Source organism: Bombus pascuorum, chromosome 9, assembly GCF_905332965.1.
Source record: "Bombus pascuorum chromosome 9, iyBomPasc1.1, whole genome shotgun sequence".
In the NCBI taxonomy this organism is placed as follows: Eukaryota; Metazoa; Arthropoda; class Insecta; order Hymenoptera; family Apidae; genus Bombus; species Bombus pascuorum.
In genome coordinates, this window is record NC_083496.1 from 16,141,930 (window position 1) to 16,165,681 (window position 23,752).

Sequence of the window (23,752 nt, forward strand, 5' to 3'; positions counted from 1 at the left end):
AATGACAATACAACAGTGCACCTTCCTACAAACGTGGAACCAAGTCTGTGAAATGTCGCGGTGTTTATCTCAGTAGAACGAAGTGGATCATATCTAATTCAATGAAATAGCATAGAACAGAAATTGTCGTTCGTCTATTATCATCTCATAAAACATACAAAAAAAGAAACTTTTCAGAAAGCCTAATACAACAGTGCAGCTTCATATAAACGTAGAACCAAGTCTGTGAAGTGTCGCGGTGTTTATCTCAGTAGAACAAAATGGATTATATCTAATTTAATAAAATAGCACAAAACAGAAATTGTCGTTCATCTATTATCATCTCATAAAACATACAAAAAAAGAAACTTTTCCGACAACCTAATACAACGGTGCAGCTTCCTACAAACGTAGAACCAAGTCTGTGAAATGTCGCGGTGTTTATTTGAACAGAACAAAATGTATCGTACGTAATTCGACAAAATAATGTAAAACAAAAACCTTGTGCGTCTATTATTTCCTCGTAAAACGAAAAAAACATTTCGAACAACCTAATACAACAGTGCAGCTTCGTACAAACGTGGAACCAAGTCTGTGAAATGTCGTGGTGTTTATCTCAATACAACAAAGTGGATCATAGCTAATTTAATAAAATTGCATAAAACAGAAATTGTCGTTCGTCTATTATCATTTTGTAAAACAAAAGAAATTTGTTGGACAACCTAATACAACAGTACAGCTTCATACAAACATGGAACCAAGTCTGTGAAATGTCATGGTGTTTATCTCAACAGAACAAAATGGATATTATCTAATTCAATAAAATAGTATACAACAGAAATTGTCGTTCGTCTATTATCATCTTATAAAGCAAAAGAAACTTTCCGGACAAGCTAATAGGTAAAAATCAAAATAATTCAATCAACAATTTTTGTTTATTCCAACATAGACAATACAGGCTCGCTAAAGACACGTGAAAAGCAGAATGACAATACAACAGTGAACCTTCCTACAAACGTAGAACCAAGTCCGTAAAATGTCGCGGTGTTTATCTCAACAATAAAATAAATCGTACGTAATTCGACAAAATAATATAAAACAAAAAACCTTCTTCGTCTATTATTTCCTCATGAAACGAAAGAAACTTTTCGGACGACCCGATAGAATGTATGTACTATAACATAAATAGATGGATAGTCATTGAATATCTGCTCTACAGAATATACGACGCGTATATTTCTATAATTTCGATCACTGCGGAACGCCTGTCACGCGGTTGAGACGATCCTTCAATATCCATAGCCATTCTCAAACTTTCGCATAAAATCATCAAACTGCAGCATCCTACATGCACGCGATAAAGACAGCGATAAAAACGCCGCAGTTAGGAGCACATCACGCGAAAGTATTCGCGCACCGACGATTATCGATCCACGGGAGACGCGTTCACGTATTCTCGTAGGAAGTTCGCGCAGGATACTCCAGTCAGGGGCAGCTCTCGAACAAATAGCGACTTCCGCGTTCGTTCCACGACGCCAACAGCGGCGGCGACGACGACGACGACGGCGACGACGACGACGACGAAGAAAAGCAAGTAGCCAAAGAAGCAGAGGAAGAAGAAGAAGAAGAAGAATAAGAAGATAACGGCGAGAAATGCTTGCGCGTGTAATGAAACCGTGCCACCGTTTCTCGATGGTGCCGACAAAAACTGGTCGCCATCCGCGATCCCAGCGACGTACGCTCGCTGCTCTACGTTGCTTGATGAGGATTCGATGATGCACGCACGCCGTGTCGAGAATGCAAATTGCCTCTTAAGATCGATAATCGCGCCGGTTGCCGACCGAAGAGGCGGCGGACTGCCTTCGAACGAGGTCTCGATAAGATCGATAGGACCGCTCTCTCACAGCTCGATACCAGAGGCTGCTGGCTATACGGATCGTTACTCGATCATCTTACTCCGAGAACGTGTTCTTACTTTGTTGTAATATCGCGTCGAATTTATTAAGGTCCCCCGGACAAGATTTACACGTCTAATGATACGGTGTGTGGGTACTTTGTAATTATAGGGAGCCGTTGCGCTAGGTTTCTCGGCTCCCCCGGTATACATTGTTGCGCAGGATATTGTACGGTTGACCCTTCAACGACGTTGCTGTACAATTCTATAGGCTGAGAAGTCCGACAAGTAACGAGGTTGGAGATGTATTCATCCGAATGTTGATCGCAGTCGGGCAAATCGGTTATCTTATTCCAGTTCTGTTCTGTTAATATCGACACACAGCGCTAGGAATTGTTAATGAAGGAATAGATTTCTCGAGATGATCCTACGGTGGCACACTGACGTCTTTCATGACTCCGTATACTTTAATATTAGATTATTAAATTATTTATACAAATTCATAAAATGATTCTTAATAATGAATTCATAAGATTTATTGATACAGTAATTGGTCAAGTTAGTTACTATATGAAATGGAACATTTTTGTTCATTAATTTGTAGACTCAGGAAAATACAGAGTTAATAAAATTGAGAATACATAAGGTTGGATTGAAGCTATTGAAATGTCTAATATTAACAATATATTTTGAATTATCAGTGTAAATGGCGATAATAAGAGAAAATTTATTATAAAGTTTCTTAATAAAGTTAGAATTAAATGACGAATTGATAAAGTTCATGGACGAATAATAAGTCTAATTAATTCAATAATTACTATAAAATTTATTAAAAATTTCGGTCAATTAGAGGAACTAAATGCCGAAGAGTTTTTATTGGAAAATTAATTGAGAAATAAATAATAAATCTTAATCATACAGGGAATGATATTGATAAATTAAATATTAAATGTCTTGTTGAAGTAAAAATATATGCAATTAATCTAATTGCGAATAAAAAAGTTTTAACTTGTTTCGAGTATTTGAATTTTTATTTTACACGCTTAAAAGTATTTAGGGAATTTTTGCAGAATTTTTTATATATACAAAATATGCAAAATTCATGCGAAATCTGAAAGACCACAGCGCGAAGTATTTCGAATAAATAGTATGCCACGTCAAAATTAGTATCTCTGTCAGATATTACTTTTATTGGAATCTAGAGTCTTGGAAATCTGAAATAAAAATGCCTGATCTAAACCCCATACTTACATATCGTCTACCATAATATTGCCATGTCTGCCATCGTTCTATTTGGTCGCTAACTAAGTCATTAGGTGGTAATGACAAAATCCGCGATCACCTAGTTGCCAAGCCAACATTCTGACATCTTCCTCTTGCGGTGTGTTGGCCGTGAAAAAATCCAGAGTGGAATTACTTGAACCCGGGTCGTGGCACGCTACTCGTGGTGTGTAAAACGTCGACTGGTTAGTTGGCCTTGCTACGTTAATCTCTTCCTGATGCTCGTGAGTAATCATATCGTTGGACGCTATCAATTGTAGTTGAGAATTTTTAGGATATACTGGGTGATTCGAGACGATGAGGTAGCGAGATTTGTTGTCGGCGATGATAGTCAGCGAACACGAATGGGGATCGATGTCTGGATGAACGTCAGGCTTCCAACGAATTAATTGGACAAGGTTGTGGAATTTTCCTTTAGATTTAGTTCCTCAGTATGTAATGGACGCAAGAAGTTGCATTACTCGTTTTAGAAGCGTTTTATTCTTCAATTTAATTGAGCATAATGTTCTGACGAATTATATCTGGCGGTACGTGTACTGTCGACCATAAGTATTAGGACACCGACTGATGCACAGCGCGAATTAAATGTTTTTCATTAATCTTGCCTTCCAGTTATTTTATTCTATTCGGTTGCAAACTAAATGATTGCGGATTTTGTCAATGCACCTAATGGTAAAATCCGCGATCACTTAGTTGCCAACCGAATAGATTTATTTCTTGTTCTATTCGCTTTGTATCTACCTTATAGCGTAAATTATTATATAAGATAAAATTTGTTAGTTTTTCAATAGGTAAATGGAGCCAGTAATTGTCCTGATATTTATGGTCGGCTTATTAGGTTGTCCGAAAGGTTTCTTTCGTCTTATGGGGAAGTGATAGACGCACAATGGTTTTTGTTTCATATTATGTTGAGGTTGTTAGAGGTATGTGAATACAAAGGAACGCGTGGATAAATTGTAAGGCAGAAAATATATATTTTAAATACCGAAGTGTAAATACCAATTGGCATATAATTGAGCTGGTCCAGATCCCTGTGACTGGAAGCCTGAAGCCAACGTTGTCTGTCTACTGTTCGACCCAGTCTTTTGTCTATATGCTGTCGATGGCTTCAGTGCTTGGGGAAACTAAAAGATGTTGAGTTTTCTTAGAAGCGACAGCTTCAACATATTATTTTGTCGAATTACGTACAATCAATTTTGTTCTATTGAGATAAACACCGCGACATTTCACAGATTTGGTTTCACGTTTGCACGAAACTGCACTGCTGTATTAGCTCATCCGAAAAGTTCCTTTCGTTTTATATTATTTTAAAAATTTACTTATAGTTCTCAATGGGAATTGGTCGTAAAATACATTCAAATAAAAGAAGAAGAAAAATATTATTTTATCGAATAAAGATCTGAACGTTCGACAGATTAGCTTTTTATAAAGACGCAAAGAAAGACACTTTCCGGACAACCTAACACAGACGTACAAACGTAATGCGGATGTGACAGTTCGAAATCATTTTGCGATGATACGTTTCCTCGATATTGTATCGTCACAGACAAGCATCTGTTACTGATGGTATATCTCTGTGTTGATGTAAAATATTCAGGATTGCTTAGGTATTGATTATTCGGAATATCTTCATAACTAGTTTCTCTAGGAAACGATGGAGCAGTCGTTAATTTTCGGACCGAACGAAGCATCGTCGATGTCTGGAAAGACAGCAACATTACTTGTACGAGATCTCGTCGGGCGAGGGAAGTTCTTCGAAACGTAACTCATCGCAACTTGTTTGCAAGTCCATGATATAAACGTTTCTTCCGCTTAATACTAAATTCCAAACGTCTCAAATAATATGTATCCTTCGTGTTCGCGAGTTTTCTCGAATAAGAAAGTTCTCCGACCATGTATCCAAGAATACATGTTCGCGAATTTCAAGAAAACGTTCGCAATATCTTGGCGTCGAAAGAGGAAAAGGATTTCTCGCGTGTGCCGGTGCGCGCACGCCACTACTTTTGGCAACGAAAAACCACATCTCGCTATCGACCAACGCTGTTCGATATTTGGGACGAGGCTGACCGGTTGCTGCCAAATTTTTTCTCCTCCATTCGTCGGTAAATTTCCGGGTGAGCGCTGCCGCCGTGGAAATAGCGAAATCGCTTTCGAGATCGTTTCTCCGAGTCTTTCCTTTCGCGTGTTATAATTTAAACGACACCATAAAGTATCGTAGAATATTTTGAATTATTTAATTAAAAGCCCAGGTGAAATTTCAAGCAGCCGTAAAATATTCTTCGTTAGCTGTCGAAATCTTTGAAAAATGAACGTGGTGCAACAAGAAGCTGTTTGTTGCATATAAATTTATCAATATCTCTATCATTGATTATTACCTGCAATCGATTTAGCATACATTCCATTGCTATTTGTCGCAATGTCATCTAATAGGAACTTTATAAAAATAGTCGCATGTTGTAAAAAACAATGGCATATTCCAATGATCCTGAGACTCCGTGATATATTCAATGACTGTTCTGACGAGAAAAATCGCTCCGTACGATGCAGCGAGTTTTCACCGTACAGTTTCGAGTCACGTTGATATCGACCGTTAGAACGAGCCCTTCTAACTTATTTAAGGTATCTCGATTCCCCATCGATGTTGTCTATTCTATTCGCGACGCCGAGCCGCGAATACTATCTGTCCGGCCGCAGTAGAAATAGAATGCCGGTTGAATGGCATTTGACGGTCCTCTAATCGAGTGGAAATTCCGAATTAGAACGTTGGATCGACAGGGGGTGGAGCCCCGTTGCCCATTAGCCGAGCTTTTATTCGGCCGTTCTCGTTAGCAGAAACTACCGATCGACGCGTTTTGAATGATTAATGAGTCGAAAACGGTCCGGTCCGTCTTTTGCTGGATTTCGGTGCCATCCGATTTATACCTCACCACCATGCCATTTTGTCCACGTATCTTTTTTCACGCGAATAGCCGAGGCTATGGTTATAACAAATGAAACATCCGACCACCAAAATGCATCTAATCTTATCAGGTTTATCTGCATCTCGTTACCAAAACCAGTGAGAATGATTGGCCTTGAAAAAATACGTAATGAATATTTTTATATTTATTGGTTTATTACAAAAGGAATTTCATGCTATGTAGTACAGTTTTGGTATTATTAATCCCTCTGGGACCATGATCGACCTAAAGGAGGGTTGCCACATTTATAAAATTGTAGGACCAGTCACTTTGACCGCTATTTCTAATCCAGCAATCGATCGGGAATTTTCCTGATGACTGATATCATCATATCGAATGGCACGCGGCGAAAATTTAAAAATCGTGTGGCGAGTTGTAGAAAACGAGGAAACTGGTTAATTGGGTTCGATAAACAGACGCAGGACCCTTTTACATTTTGACTGGTATTGGTGCAAATAGCCTTGATACAAAATTATTTTGAGTTGATAAACGTCATTATATTATTCTTTTAGTTATCGTTTCGAAAGTCATTGCATCGAAAAATATAAGACGAAGTAGGAATTTTAAAATAAAATTGCAACACCAGCTAATTTGACTGATGTGGTAGTTCTAATTAATAAGAAAAACTGGAACAGATAGCTAATGACATTTATCGTTATTCGAGCTGTCTTATCTGCAGATCTAAACGAGCTTCTATCACATTATATATTCTAACGTGTTTGGTCGTTCTAATGTATTCGTCAAAACGATAATTCGTCAGTGCAAGCAAGCACAAGAATCGCAAGAGCGTTTCAAAAACTAGTAGAAACATGTGGAAAAAAGATTAAATCGGTGGAACGAGGCTGATCGATTGTTTGAGATGCAAGACCATTACGTAAGAGTGGAAACAGAGGTGTTTTCGCGAACGCGCCGACTGAATTATTTTGGGATCTGCGACGCGGTTTATCCTCTCTTCAGCTTTTAGGATCGTTCGAGAGTTTCGAAGCTCTGTCATTTTCGAATCAACCGTATTTTTCCATCGTTGAAAGATTCGTCAAGTTTGTGGGAAATCTAAGGGAACCTTTGTCAATACGCATAATTTTTCTCCTTCCAATTTCATGCTAAAGAATTTGTTGAAACGTTCAAAGTTCTTTTGTTTGCTGAAGGAAGAGCAGGATCAAGGAATAAAAATTCAAAGATCATAAGTGGATTAAAATCTAGACCTATATGCGGCTGGAATCGGGAAGTGCGGGCATTCACTTTGATTTATTATGTTAAAGCTATACGTAATGATATGCTAACGACTTTATTAGGCGAGATGCCTCAGCTGAGATACATAGCTTAAATGATGAGATGGAAATGCATGGAGAGAAGGTGTGACCATTCGTGCTTTTATTCCGCTATAAATCCAATCTGAACGGCTTAGATGTTTAAGGGTTAGTTAAAGGGAGGGATACATCGGGGGGGCATTGGGGGAATCAACGAGGGACCACAAGAACAAAGGCATTCGTTTCCACAATTTCACTTTTCCAGGTTGGGATAACATCGACTATTCCATTAAAACTTCAACATTGATTCTATCAATATTCTACTTCCATACATTGTCACAATCAATGACGCTAATGTCATTTGAGTATTAGCTATTATGCTTCTTTATTTTTCAAATGTTCGATGTTATTGAATTTTTCTACAAACGTAAAAATTCTGCTTCGGGATATCTGAGACAAGAAAATAATTTTATATACTATATATTACTTTGCAAGTTTCAACTATTTCATTTTACGCTACTCGAGGACGCAAATGATACAAAATAGCAGTTGCAGTGTTAAATAGCGTTTTATCGAAAATTCGATCGATTCAAGTAAGACATTACACAGTGTAGTATCGGGTTGGCAACTAAGTGGTTGCGGATTTTCTCATTACCACCTAATGACAAAATCCGCAATCACTTAGTTGCCAGCCCGATGTATCTATTAGTCGATCGTATTAAAACGAAAGATATCGATGATGGCTCATCGATATGCCGGACGATAATGCTACCTTTCGACGTGGCAGTTGCTCGATGCTTTGTATAAACACAGCTAGCAACAGTCGGACTAATTAAGCTTAATTACGGTCATCCAAGTCATTAATTAATTCGTCGGTATCGCACCTGCTGATGAATACCTGCGAGAGAATCGAACTCTCCATCGTCTGTTTCTTCGAATCTGAATATCGAACGATGAAAGATATTGTGATCGATTTTTTGGAGCAAAGCGACGATGTAAGACACGGTCGCGAGCAAAACGAGTTGGCTGAATTTTTCCTGGCAACGTTCGTACCGGCCTGTATATCGCAGATTGACATACTTCTTGCGAAGTAGGTAACTCGAAAGGAGACTTTAAATGTGTTCCGTGCTTTATAGAATCGGTAAAATCATGCAGACGTTATACTTGGAACGCTCGTCAGTTGTAAACGCCAGTTTAAAGGAAATTTATGATCCACTTGGAAGTTGCTCGATGTTTGTGTTCGCTGCAAGATAAAATGGAATAATTATTATGATCTTTATATCGAATAAGTGTCTGGTCATTCTATGTTCTGATAATCCTCCATTATACTCTAAACTGTTCTAACGTATCTAAAATGCGGTCGTAATGATAATTAAATTAATCGATCAGCTGTCTTAAACCAGTACTTAAAAACCAGTCGTTAGAAGCGTAAGAACCAGTTAGATAAAATTAGTGAGTTCGCGCAGTAGTTGATTACTCGTACAATTCGTAGGAGTAATTAACCAACCCCTTCCTCGTCTCATAATTATTATAAGATACATAAGTTCCTAAAAACGCATCTTCATAATTCTGCTACGACTGTTTATGAAAAATAAGGTGCATGGTATATGGAGTTCCATTAAACCCATACTGTACATAGTTACGCTGACATCAGTTTCATTAGGTCATAGATATATTAGAATATCCAATGAACCGTAGCTACGAAATTGCATTTCGGATAACTTTCATACCATACACAATCTCGGAAAATATTTCAGACGTCTACTGTATCGCTACTGGAGCATCGCTGTATACAACAATCACTTACTTGGTGGCAAATAATTATAAATCGCCTGTAGGGACAAAATGGTTAATATCTAAAGAGCAGAATATTTGTAAAAAGTGTGGCACCGAAAAGCCTCTAGTTTTATCGATTACGAGCACACACGTATCCCGTGTACGCAGAGAAGAGACACCAAAAGTGACGAACACGCCGGCTAAACGTTACCCAATGGAGGCAGATCGATCTTTTCTTCTACCGGTTCCGCTCCCTTCCCCCCTGTCTCTCCCCCTTTGTGCCGCCACTATTCCATAGGTCTGTTCCCCGTGTAATTCGTATTCCACGGCAGTTGTATCCCGGATCGCCTGCAGCTCGAGCGCGCGTCTCAGTGTATTTCAACGGCACGTCGGATAGTTAGTCGATGATGTCGGACGACTAATGCGCCGGAGGAAGTATCGACGTGTCTCCGCCGTGAGCCCCTTGCACGTGTTTCCACCCTTTTTCCAATTTTCCAAGCTTACTTCTCTACCGTTACCGCTACCACTATTGCTACTGCTACTGCTACTGGATGCTGATGTCGAGCGCTGCACGCTGTACCGTTGCATCGTCTCTGTTCTCGTCCGTATCGTTCTACTACTCAGCGTCCCTGTGTATCGAGATCGACGAGATGCGCCACCGATGAGACGTTCCGCGGTTGGGGAGATGGGAAAGCGAGCTTTGTTTCAGCCGCGTTCGCCAGACGGGTTTTCACCATACATCCCCACTACCTTCTCGGATTATATAGATTTCGGAGGGAGAACGTGCACGAGGAAGACGTGGACTTTGAAAATTTCTTACGAAGGAGTCGGTTGAAGTGCGAGTGAAGATTTGTGCATGGAGAGGAAACGGTGGTGTTTTGGATAGCGCGGTTCTCTTTTTCGGGTTCGGTGTTTGTCGATCATCGTGAATATATTGTGAAAATACACCTTCCATGCCGTGTTGGAGTACGTGGATTTTGCAGGCTGAACGTGAAATTGACTGAAGCGAAGCCCCGTGAAGAGTTGTGTTTGCAGAGGAAACGTTAGTGTTCTCTTTCTTTCCTTCCCTTCTTCTTTTCGCAGAGTAGCTGTTAATAGTCAAATATATCGTGCGAATACAACTCTACAGTTGGATTATACAAATCTTGGAAGAAGAAAGTAAATGAGGAAGATGCGCACTTTGAGAATTTTCTACCAAGAGATTAGCTGAAGCGTCACGTATGTCTTGTGGTATGATGTCATTTTTCTTTCTTCTTCCTCCTTTGAAAGCTTCCTTCTTACGACTGTTCGATGCTTGTCGACAATCATAAAATACTTATTTATATCGAATTATATAAATTGAAATGTCGATGTTTCTCGTGGTGTGATTACAAATATCCAGTGATTATCGGTATTCGAGAAAAATTCTTAAAATTCTTTGCTTCGTGTTTATGTGGTTACGTTCGAGGACAAGGGAAACTGGATAAAATTACGAAATAAAGACAAGTGTGTAGGATGATCGCGGAAGGAACAGGACCCGAAAACGTCTACTTCAGGGTCGATTAAAACGAAGGTCTAACGTGAAAGCATACTCCAAGATGTTGGAGTTTGGCGACGAGGGTAAACTTAGCAAGACGTGGAAATTAGGGAAAATTGGAAAATCAATGTTGAAACCGTTCTTGCATTCCCGCGTATGTATAGTACTCTACATTCTACGTCATAATTTATCTGTTTGGTTGGACACACAGTTGGATTTCTCAGCAATCAACGTAGCCTCTAAAAATAGGTGATATCAAGACGATGTTAATGCGTTACACGGAACCGCGTGTCGCATCGCGTTATTGCCGAAGCATGTAACACTGCCGTTTTACACGACATTATCTCTTTTTGTACTTACTTCCATACTATCATTACGCGTTAAAATATGCGCCAAGCAGATTTTTTGTATCAGTGAGCGTGTTTAAGATTTTTAAATCTTCGACTCATTCTGCGATAAAATGTAGACAGGAATATCATTTGTCCATTAAGGAACATTTGATACGAGAAACTTGAAAACTTTGCTACAAAGAGGCTTTGGGAGGCTCTCAGAAATATATCTGTAAATATTCATATTAATGCACAACGAAACAATTTAGTGCCTACTGTTTTTATTTTAAAGAAAGGAAACCTGCGGTCACATCTTTCTTCTCTCTTATCTCAGCAAACATCCGAGGAAGCAGCTGTTACACAACTGTTTCGTTAGCCAAAAATGTCGCTCTTCCCTTTGATCCTGTTTTTAATAGATCAGTGTAAGAAGAATTTCACTTAGTCTCAAGTTAATGATTATCATTGACAATTAAATAGCTGAAATGTATTTGGTTACTTGTGGTTTGTATTCATGTCACCTTCCATAACTCGAGAAGGAGGACGAATCGACCCATGGCGCGTACAATGTTTTTTATTCAGAAGAACGTGCCATATTGGCAAAGTTTGTCGATTTCGTTCTACAACTTTAGCATAATTTGCTTTTCCTTCTCTCACTATCGACGATCGCTCTGTCTTTCCATCGTCGCGTTTCTTTCGACTGCTCGGCTAGCACCGATTGAACAAACGCAGTTGCTGTTCATGTGCATCGAATTGGCTGCGGTGCAACTGCAGCCGCGCGAAGGGTGAGGCGGAAGGCACGCATATTTTCGAGCGTGACGCACCTTGGACGCTGGGCTTGGCTCACCGGTCGACAGAGAGAGATATCGGACCGCTTTGTGCACAAGCGTGCAAAGCCGCGTTCACAAGCCCAGCTCTGGCCGAGAGGAGTCGTCGCGGATCTGGTTCGTCTGGTTCTTTCGGTGCAGTTTGAAAACCACGGGGAACGAAGAAGTGGTTGCCTCCTATCGGATTAGGTCGTTAAGTTGAGAGAGTAATGGTCAGTGTAACGTCCAGGGTTAATGGTTCCAGTGATCAACACAGCCTCGAGAACTCTCTCGAAATCTTTTCATTATTACCTACTAATAGTTGTTGTTCGTTGATATACTTTTTTATGCAACATGTTCATACATGTGTCACGCAATTATCTATTCTCCCAGTGGCTTGCGAAAGATTATCGTCGTCGAAAGTGCGTCTTGGTTTGTAAAAGTTTCAAAAGACCTCATTTCTAGACGATATATATCACTATTCGTAATAAAACATAACACAAAACCATTTCCATCGATTAATACTTTGACTGCCACGTTGAAATCACACGTTTCGCTCGGGACACCACGGGAGTATTTTTATTATTCGAAGCATATTATAAATTGATTATGTGAGACAATATTCTTCCCCAATGGACCGTTTATCTTATTGGCGGTTACGGGTGACCACCCTGGCGTCTAACAGTTGATAGCGACATATTGTAACAAGGCTTCGTTTGTTTCAACAAACCATTCGCATTCGTTATTTCGTCGTAAGCAAAACGTCCAGAATATATTGTCGAAACGTGTACAAGATATTAGTAAACAGTATTTGCTCATTCTACATATAATAGTAAGATGGAGAGACAAGCGTGACATTTTTATGATTTCTACAAAACATTCGGCTGAAATGGAAGAGGTCCGCAAAAAAGATTATGTTTGTGATAAGCCAATGGTACTGGTAGATTACAACGGAGGAAAATGTGCCGTAGATTTATCGGATCAAACGATAGCATATTCTATACCGCATGGAAGAACCCTCAAGTGGTATATCAAATTAGCTTTAGAGTTATTGCTAAATACATCAATTTCAAACGCGATGATACTCTATAAACAAGCAACGAAAACCAAAATCAAGGTATCAGATTTTAGAATGGCACTCGCGATGCACCTTGCACAGTGCCATTCACCAGAGCCGTCGAATATACTAATTCGACAAAGATCGCGACGCGAAATGCGGAAGAAAGAAGGACAGGCGTACCTGGCAAGAAAATTTTGCAGAGAGTGCTATAAAAAAATGTTAAACAGTCAGGATCAAAAATTGCTGAGAATCGGACCAAAAAGGTGACCACCTATCGTCCAGATTGTATCGATGAGCCCATTTATGTTTAATGTGTTTTAACACAGTGCTCCGTTAGATGCAACATTCGTTCTCATTTTTTTTATTGATGTTCTAATAAAAATGTTTAATCGTTCAATGGTCACTTTTTACTTCAAAGCATCTTCTATGTATCGGTTATATTCAAAATGCCCCAACTGTCAATTTTCGTTCAATTTTTACAATTGTAAGACGCTGAAACCAAAGACCAACGTGGCAGTCAAAGTCTTAAGACGAATGAAAGTTTGACCATCGATTTTCAGGAATTTTCCTACTTACCGCATCGCGTAGAAATAAATTGCACGCGGGAACGTTCATCGGACTAATAGTCGTCGCAGAACACGAGCTGTTCTAGCGCGAGGAGAACTATGTAAGCGGTTCAGTTTTATTCATCGTACGTCGTAAGTCTCTGGGTGTAGGTACTCGTGTTCGTCACGGCGATGTATCGCGGCCTAAACGACGCGGTCGTCCATGTTAGATGCGACTGCTAGGCGCCATTAACGTCGAAGCGATCGCGATCGCCTTTGAATTAACTATAGTATCTCCCTTATTACGCCGTGGTAAAAGTCGTCGCGTAAATAAAATCGCGCTTTCCCTGTGACACGCAACCTAAATCTCGTATACTTTCTCGAACGAAACTTCTTCGACGCTGTTGCATTTCGTGGTTTACAGGAACGTTCTGGTCGCATCCGAAACTGGAAAGAAATTAAAGTAAGAAAGATGGGAGAAGGTAAATGAGGAAAAGAGAGAAACAGGAAGAAATAAAGGGGCAGAACGTAGGATAAAGGCGAAGCGGATACGCACGACGCGTACAAACGGACACGCGAATATACGCGATTATACGCGAGCTATAGGGTGTCCCGTACTTTTCCCTTCTAACTACGTCGGCGTGTTTCGCAAGTAACGTTAAGAGCAAAATGTTCACTCTTTAGCGCAAATTTATGAATTTATTTATTCACTCTTTAGCGCAAATTTATAAATTTATGAATTTTATTTTATGTGCGTTGCATATACGAGATATTTGTTAATTTCATTAATACTCTAATGAGATGGAACTATCGTGATCAGGTTGGTAAAGTTTGAAACAAATTTGAAAATATATTTAGAAGATAGAAAATATTTATTGCAATGTCCACGTGGTGTTGAATTCCCAATGAAGCATTTATGGACTTTTCGTTACGCGGCATATATCCCCCTTATTTCTACTTGTGCGACATGTTGCCGCAGTTGAAACACACAGAAAGTGTGAGACACCCTGTATGTTCTGGTGTGTGCGTCCGTTTTCACTGTCTCTTTCTTACTCATCTGTAGAGTATGTAGAGACGGGGCAAGCACACGATTAACCGGCGCGGCGGTTCGTTTTCTGCCGGGAGACTCTTTATACGAGCACGCCGCTCTGCTAACTGGCAACCGGCTACGCTAGCTTAACTGCTTGGCCGAGGAACTAACAGGCGCGAAAGAGACGGAGAAGGAAACGGACGGAGACGAGGAACAGGGCCGTGCTTAAGCACCTTTAGTACCACCAGCCTCGCGATTTCCAAGGGGAATGCACTCGTTCCACGAGCCACGCTCGTTTTACGATACATCCAAGCCTTTTTTTTCCACCGACCTCTCCTTTCTTCTATAGCTGTGCTTTGATCTCGTTCGAACGCTTCGTATATTGGCCTTTTAATCGTGGATCGTAGAGTGAAGTCGATCAAATCGGTGTCCTGTCCGTATTAGAAGAAATGTTTTATTTTCATGCGTCTGACTAACGAAACTCGAGTTTCATATTCTGACTAACGTATGAGACTTGTATCAAAGAAGTAGCTATGCGTATGAATAAATACATAATGCAGGGAAAACAAGCCTTTATCCATATACTTTATCAAAGGCATTGAAATCTCCATAAATACAGCCTTGTAAATCTATAGAATTTCTATGACAAGTTATGAATTGGTTACCTTGGTACTTGTAGTGTTATCAGGCCATAATCCCTTTGATATCAGATACATTATGAAAAGAGACAAAGGTAAAATGAAAAAAAAAGGAAGAAGAAAGAAAGGAAAAGAAGAGTGCAGACAGGTTTGAAAAATTAGAAGGAGAGCAACGGTTGCGCACCGATACGTCCATATTTTTCAAATCCCATTTTCTGCTCTGATTATCATATTCCACGCTCGATATCGATATCGTAATCAGCCAGATCCCACCAAGGTGCGATTACAGCTAGTCGAAATCGCATATTATATCTCGTCGATTTAAATTAGCAATCTGCTGTATTCGGATATAGTTATTTCCCATTTCAGTCGAATGATTCTCGCGAGCGTCAGTCGAACGAAATCGTAATTTATTCGCCGGTATTTCCCGCGCCATAGACACACACGGTGGCTACAAAAAATACTGCCATACCGCTGTATTTATTATAACATTTATATACTGATTAATTAACTCCAAACATATTACATTACGTATCATTTAATAGCATTCTCATATGAGACTAATCCACTATACGAATATAGAAAGAATAGAATGCTAGGGAAATGAAACGTAAATAAATGGCGCTTCTTAAAACCTTTTTAAAACCACTATGTATGTATATCGATACGTGTACTTATACTTGTTGTCGAACAATCAGAAGCTCGCGACGAATTAGTGGAACGAATTAAAAATACAGCGGCAGACCGGGTCGAGTGGAACGAAAGGAGGCTCGTATCGATCCTTCGGGGAGAGCCAGGGTGAAAATAGTTTTTCCTCGTCCCGACGCGAGTGGCAGTTTGACAGAGCGCGCAGTTGATATCTCGCGATGCGAATATTCACGACGTCCGTCCTCTGCTCTACTCTCTCGCTCTGGTACATACTTCGTAGTGGTAGTATGTATGCTCGTCCTCTACGTTTGTCGTCGTGGTCCGTGCACCTGGAACTTGCACGTTACTGGACCCGCAGCGTCGTCCTCGGGTCTTTGACCCCGTTGCATCTGGACAGAACGCGCTAATAATGCATCGGGACGATTATCGTCGGCTGCGCCAACCTCTCGCGATCTCGAACGCGTCCACAGGCGATTTCTCTCGTCGAACGACTTCGAGTTTCCATCGTGCAAACGATAATACGTAATGCTGGCTCCACACTGGTCAGAACTGCTTCAAGACAGCTCGTCAGCTGGACACAGGTGGGTTTTTCGTGAATAATTCCTTTGAGAAATCTTAAGACTGAAAAACGATATGGAATATCGCTTAAGTTGATAGTTTATATCGTTGCAATTTTATACAGAAAACAGCTGATGTAGAACATCGTAATGTATCAAACGTTTCATCAGAAGATGCATTTAGGTCTGAGCTTTATGATCTATCAGGTGGTTGAAAACGCAAGGTGTGCAAAGATCTTTCAGTGTATTCTTAGCGGGAAAGACATAGTAAGAATTAAAGGACTTGTAACAAAAATTATCCTTAACCATATTTGTATTTCCCCAGGAAAGCAGAATGCTCTAACACCTTTAATTTCTCTTTGATAGATTTCCTTTTCTTTTTTTAACCCAGTGACCGATTTTAAGATTTCATCTTCATCAAAGGTATTTCCCAAAGAAATATTAATTATTCATTGACGAATTCGCTGTTGATAAAAGGCACAACGGACAGACTAAGTATAATTTTTCGCTGATTACAAGCTGCTTGCGAATAACAGTGTGGATCCAGCAAAATTCAAGCCGATTCGTCGAGTTTTGCAATTAGTGGTCGTTGATACAAGGATGGCCCGATGGTAGGGAATAATCGGTGTCTCGTTAGACAGCAATTTCCTCGGTAAACCGGTGCAGTCTGCTGTGTGACAGTTTGGCATTTTTACGCGTCAAGACGGTCGCGTGATATACGCCAAGCTCCTGCAATAATTGCATCCGTTGCTATGCAATGACAGCACATGCTACAAGTATACGTACGTAAGACTCATCGATAGTCGATGATCGTTAAATCTCTCAGTCAGTGAAAATCCTTTCCGTAAGATGCTCTCCGTAATTCATTGAAAGTTGATGATCTTTTGATGTTCCAAGTTCCATGTTCCTAGAAATAAATCTTTCATTTTTTTGGACGAATCTCACTATGAAAAAGTAGAGTTAGCCGACCAGTTTGGCTTGTTAGATGTTGAAAAATGAAAAAATGTTACGTACAGCATTTGAACTACTTGTAGAGAGGACGTTCCCTTGGATTAAGAGAAACAAATTTAAACGATATTCTTATGGTACATGTACATACATTTCATCGTTGTTGTAGAGAGTTTTAGGAAGCAACGGTTCGAAAGTCGCCAAAAACTCGGCCAGAATGCATGCATAATAATTAGATTGACCGAAAAACGATATTCGCATGGACAGGAAAGAACAAGGTTAGAGAGGAATAGAAGCATGCTGACGTTGGATAGGTCGCTTTGTTTAATTGAATTTTTCTGTCGACAATTTTTCCACTATATTAAAAATCATCTTGCCTCGTTCGCGTGTCGGAGTATCGATCATCGCGACAGGTGTATCGAGTTCCCTCGACCGTTATTTCGATGGAATTTTCGAAAAAAAATCGCCAACAGGAAGGAGACTCACTTCGAACACCGTTTTAACAATTTTTTATTTTTATTTTTGTTTCTCCTATTTTTTTCCCTTCTTTCTTCTCTTCTCGTTGCGGACTGAAACATATGTATTCGCGGTGCGTCGCGTCGCTGGGACGCTGCGTTTCACACGTGGCCACTCGCGTCGATACACCGTGTCCACGACATTTTTATGTAACCGTCATTTTCGCAGTTTCAGAATGCCAATCGCGGCTCGTTTAATGGCGACGCTCGTACGCGTCCAGAATCGTTTCATCACGTCCGATCTCTGATTGCGTACGATATCGATCGACTACGCCATCCACTCTTTGCAACATCTGTACCGGTTTACTCATTCTTTACCCTGGCTTAGCTACATTGACCAATTCTATGAATTGATAGATACGAAAAGGCAACGATGTACGAACACCTGTAGACGTGTTTTATTAATATATTATGCGTGTTGTATGAAACATCTTGAGATTTCATTAGCAGCGTTGCGATACTCTGAAACAAATCTCCATCTATAGAAATTACAATATATTTGGTATCGTTGAAGTGGTCACCACTTTTAAGAAAAACGTCCGATCCGTGGCGCGAAAGTAAAATTGAGATAATTAAAACGTTTATTGGAAACCGTATTTGAAGTGAAAGGCAGTTAAAGCTATATCTTGCGAAAACTCATCCAACTACGTTTTTATATTGTGTCTTTATAACGATACTACGACGATTTAAATTATAAACAAAGTCGGCATTTGAACGAACGTTGGGAATCTTCGAAAGACTCCGAACTCTTTTCATCTCCGACGGATATAAATGTAGCGAAGTCAGTATGAGTTCTGAGAATATTTACCTGTTTGATTATCGAGTAAATTAATTAGCGTTCGTCTATCGAATAGTCAGTTAGCGTTTTGCCTATCGAAGAGTCAGTTATCATTTTGTCTATTGAAGAATTAGTTATCATTTGTCTAGCGAAGAATCATCAGCTGTCAACCGAAGAATTTCATATCCGTCAGTCAATTGTCAATATCGAAATTGGGTAAGATTTCAATGAAGCATTTTATATTGATAATCTACTTTCGCGCAACTTTAATCCTCTCCCGTGCCAGTATTCCCGCACGTAGTAGGTTAGCCGAAAGTGGAGCTTATTGCCAGATGCATTAAACGTCAGTTGACGCATCTTCTCGTCGGCTACTAAATAGAACGTTAGACTACATCTGGTCTTTTTAGTTTTCTCAAGCACTGAAGCCATCCACAGCGTACGGACAATAGGCTGGGACGAAGGCAGACCATAAACAGTAGACAGGCAACGATGGCTTCAGGGCTTCCAGTCATAGGGCTCTGGACCAGCTCAAATTATATTCCTATTTGTATTTACACTTCTGTATTGAAATATATTTTCCACCTTTCAATTTATCCACGTGCTCTTCTCTTCACGCATCTAATAACCTCAACAGGTATAAATACGTATTTCGCGGAGATCAGAAAAGTATTTAAATAGTCGATCATCCATCGTGCCAATGGATCTGAATATTCAGTGTTGTCACGCTATTCGCGCGTATTAATATTTTTACCAAACAAATGTTTGCAATAAATATCTGCAATTTCTATCTACGTTTTCAGATTGGTTTGAAATTTTATCGCTGCGATCATGACAGTCCCTGTCTCGTTGTAATTTTAATGAAATTTCAAAATATTTCGTATAGCACGAACAATAATAATTTAGTCAGTGGCAATATTTATACGCGTAGGGAGTTTAGGGTGGAAAATGTGAACTCGCGTGGAAATTTGCAAAGTGTCAGGATAAAGTCTCGCTGATAATTTTCACGATTGACTGACGAGATCGAATTTAGACGATTGTAAGAGCCATTTTACGAGCAGCGGGCTTAAGAGGATCTGTCGACCTAGATGATTCAATTGGAGCGGCAACTCGAATTTAACGACAATAGACGCGATCGATTTTATTTTCAAATCTTTAAATTCCGTTTATAGGACGTCAGAAATTTTCACTTTGACAATTGCTAAATTAAATATACCGACATTTTTATTCACTTTCTGAACACTCAGAAATATTTATTGTTGTAACATCGAGCCATCCACGTACTACCCAATTTTTCTCCTCCTCTTTGATTCTGTTATTAAACACGTGTATATATTTGTCAATTTGCTGAACGTTCAAAAGTATTGCTTATTCTAATATTACGTATCAATTCTTTTCAATTTATTTCGTTTTGTATTAAATATACACTTGTACATCTCTTTCAATATCGCCAACATTCAAAAATATTGAACGTTATAACATTATGACATAACACGGTGTATTACAAAAGTTCACCCATTTGTAAAATACTACATAAAAGATATAACTTAGAAAAAACGAAGCTGGCACCCCGCTAGGGGTAGCCGCCCACATGCTATATTTATTTTTTATTTATTTTTTTTTTTTTTCTTCACCAATAAGATATAACACTTTACCAAATGTCCATAAGGACAAATTGTAAAATAACCAAAATAAAATAAAAAAAAAAATTTGTAAAATACTCGTGTCTTTAGATTCAACAAATATTCTCGCCACCCACTTATCAATCAACAAAATTAGGTTCACATTTTTGTGATGCTTAACCTTCCAGCCGTCCAACCGACATTTTTATTCACTTTCTGAACACTCAGAAATATTTATTGTTGTAACATCGAGCCATCCACGTACTACCCAATTTTTCTCCTCCTCTTTGATTCTGTTATTAAACACGTGTATATATTTGTCAATTTGCTGAACGTTCAAAAGTATTGCTTATTCTAATATTACGTTATCAATTCTTTTCAATGTATTTCGTTTTGTATTAAATATACACTTGTACATCTTTTTCAATATCGCCAACATTCAAAAATATTGAACGTTATAACACGGTGTATTACAAAATTTCACCCATTTGTAAAATACTACATAGAAGATATAACTTAGAAAAAACGAAGCTGGCACCCCGCTGGGGGTAGCTGCCCACATGCTATATTTATTTTTTTTTTTTTCTTCACCAATAAGATATAACACTTTACCAAATGTCCATAAGGACAAATTGTAAAATAACCAAAATAAAAAAAAAAATTTGTAAAATACTCGTGTCTTTAGATTCAACAAATATTCTCCCCACCCACTTATACAATCAACAAAATTAGGTTCACATTTTTGTGACGCTTAACCTTCCAGCCGAAATCACGTTCTACTATTTTAAAATTCGTCTGATACCAGCGCGTTAATTTCACCGGACCACGCTGTTATCGCGTCGCATATTAATATTTTTACCAAATACACGTTTCCAATAAATACATTGGTTTCAAGTTTTATCGGTACAATCGCGGCAGTCCCTGTGTCATTATAATTTGAATGAAAAATTTCAAAACATTTTATACACCACAAACAACGATAATATCGTGGCAATACTTATGCGTGTAGGGAGTTTAGGATGGAAAATACTTGGTTTAGAAAAAGATAGGAAAATCGTGGGCGGCTGCAGGCTTCGTTAGAACGGTTGACTGACTTACGAACCAGCAGCGTCCGCACATCCGTAATGACCATAATCCAACATCTCGAAGCATCTAATTGAATTCCCATAGGATTATCGCCGCGCGTTAAGAATGGTTTGGCCGCATCCGGCGGACGGTGTAGAGTATCGATCGCGTACAGCTCGCCGCGGCCTCGAATTTCACGCGATAGCAAAGGCAGATACCGTATGCGGCGAAGGGAAACGCGGCTTGGTTGTTCACTGGACGTGCTCAAAACGTCGTTTAGGAGCCTTAAACCCAGGCCACAGAGCGAGAAAGAGAGACAGAGAGATGGAGAGCCCCACCCCGATATCCAGTTTGCCAAACGCCGGTTGTTTTTGTTCGCGCGCGTTGCACGAACTGAAACCCTCTCTCTGCTTGGTCACGCGCACATATAAAGATATATATGTATGTATACAGGGTGTCCCGCGTAACTGGGACAAGCTATAACTCTGAAACGGCGAAAGATGGGAAAGAATTTCATTAGAGAAAATTAAATATTTTAGAACGACTTGGTACACGCGTCCACTTTGAACGTGGCGGTGTTTCACAGGTTTTAAAGCCGCCTGTACCTTTTCAAATTAAATTATAAATTTGTTTATACATCGACCTATCCTTTTTCCTTTTTTTCGTTCTCCATATAAAAGTGTTAGGCTAGTTGTGTCTTTGCTTTTTCTTCGAAATACAAAGATCCATCGGTTGGTTTATAAACAAAGTTACAACACGGGTGACCTTCAAAGATTTGACCTTCCGCAATGGCGGCGTTTAAAATTTATCTCCGAAGGCTCAAACTGTAAATACTTACAGCTTGGGCTAGCTAAGTGAGAAAAATCGTTCTTGATGAAATTGTTTTCGATCTGCCACAGTCACAGCTTGTCCCAGTTGCGTAGGACACCCTGTATAGAGGAGGAAACACGTATATACACATAGGTAGATAGAATCGAGAGCGTGCGGAAGGTTGGAGGACGAGCGATCTACGTGTCCCGGCGCGGCAGCAGGACCCTCGTCGCGGTCGTCAGCAACCGGGGGAGGTTGGAACACGGCGGAGCAGGGGTTGGGGGCCACGACAATGCCCCACCCCGAGTTCTCGTATCGATCTGTCGCAACGAAAGTCGAGATACCGGCCTGAAAGTATCAGCTGGATGGATAAGCCTGAATTATATTCCGATTTTCCCTCCTTCTTTTCCTTTTTCTCCTCTCTTTCGTCCTTTTTGCTTGCCGTTCGATTTCTATTCGTACGTGATTCTTGCATGGGGTAGCAACGCGAGTCCGACATGCATCGCGGGATTTCGTAGATCGCTTAACGACTGACGAGAAGGTTTCGTAGTTCGTTAGTTAGGTACGGAAAGAATCTTTTTCTTTTTCTTTCTCTTTACTTCACTTCCACTCTGTTTGTAATGTGCAACTTTTGTATATAATTACACGAGTTTTAATCGTAGATGCGGTCTGATGGATAGTTCGGTGCAGTTAGTGGTTTCCTTTGGTGGTTTTCGTTTAGTTTACGCTGTTAATAGTCTCAATGATGAGAAACATTGACGCAACCTCTGGGTTTCTCTGTTTTTTGGCTTCTTACCTTGTCAAGGTAACGTTAAACCATATCACGTATGCTCGTAAAACCAAGTTTCTACCCTTCCTCTTCCATGTCACCTTCCAGATTCTTAGTAACCAAAGCATGTACCAAAGATGGTACATCAGATCGTAACCCTCGTCAACCAACTAAGTACCTTGAAATTTAACCGAAATATCCCCGATACCCTGACTGTCCATGCCCTAAAACGTCATTCAGCGAGTCAAACATCGATCCCTCGTGTTCCGCGTACCCCTTTCATGTAAACCAGGTGATCCAAATGACCTGAAGCGTCGGAAGCATGGACACGTAATCAAGAGACAGCGAGGAAAGCTGAGAAACTACAGCGACTAGCGTTACAATTCGAACGTTGTATGGGGGACGTTTCATCGTTGTATACTTTTGTTTCTAATTGTTAATTATATAATAGTTGACTTCTTTTAATTTTCCCAATTTTTACGAATTTTTCTTTGAAACTAATCCTTTTGTTCAAGTTTTATTTTATTGCTAAAACTATAAACGTCAACGGGGAGCATGAGACACTTTAGTATACTGTACATTGTATTGCTACGAAAGTCACAAATTTTAAAACGTCCTCTTATCTCGTAGAAATTAACGAAAATGTATTTTGTCAGCTCAATTCGCTTAGTTCTCAAAATTTGCACAAATCGCTCAATTGGATTGGATTTGAATTAGGTTTAAGCAAAGTTCCAGTGCTTGAATAAAGGAAACTATATAGCATTGTTAATTACTAAAAGATTGTTGGCTCAAACCTTATTTAACTTAATTTAACTTAATCTCTGCTCAATTTTGGGGTCACGTAGCCAAAATTGAGAAGATCCTGCGTCGTTACCTCGGACGAACGTTATATTTCACAGAAACATATATTTCGTTTATTTAGCGCAAATAATTTTCTTAAATAACTAATCCTTTTGTTCAAGTTTTATTTTATTGCTAAAACTAC

At 39.6% G+C, this 23,752-nt stretch overlaps 1 protein-coding gene across 14 annotated transcripts in view; it reads left to right on the plus strand.

Annotated features, from left to right (window-relative positions):
* LOC132911009 (bromodomain adjacent to zinc finger domain protein 2B-like) overlaps positions 1-23,752 on the plus strand; it is a 230,820-nt gene that overhangs the window by 102,253 nt on the left and 104,815 nt on the right. The window contains exon 1 of one of the 14 annotated variants that reach the window (XM_060967283.1): positions 15,972-16,287. The exons of the other annotated variants lie outside the window; for them this stretch is intronic. The gene's annotated coding sequence lies outside the window, so the exon portion shown is untranslated. Of the gene's footprint in view, positions 1-15,971; positions 16,288-23,752 lie in introns of those variants that run through there. 14 annotated transcript variants of the gene reach the window in all.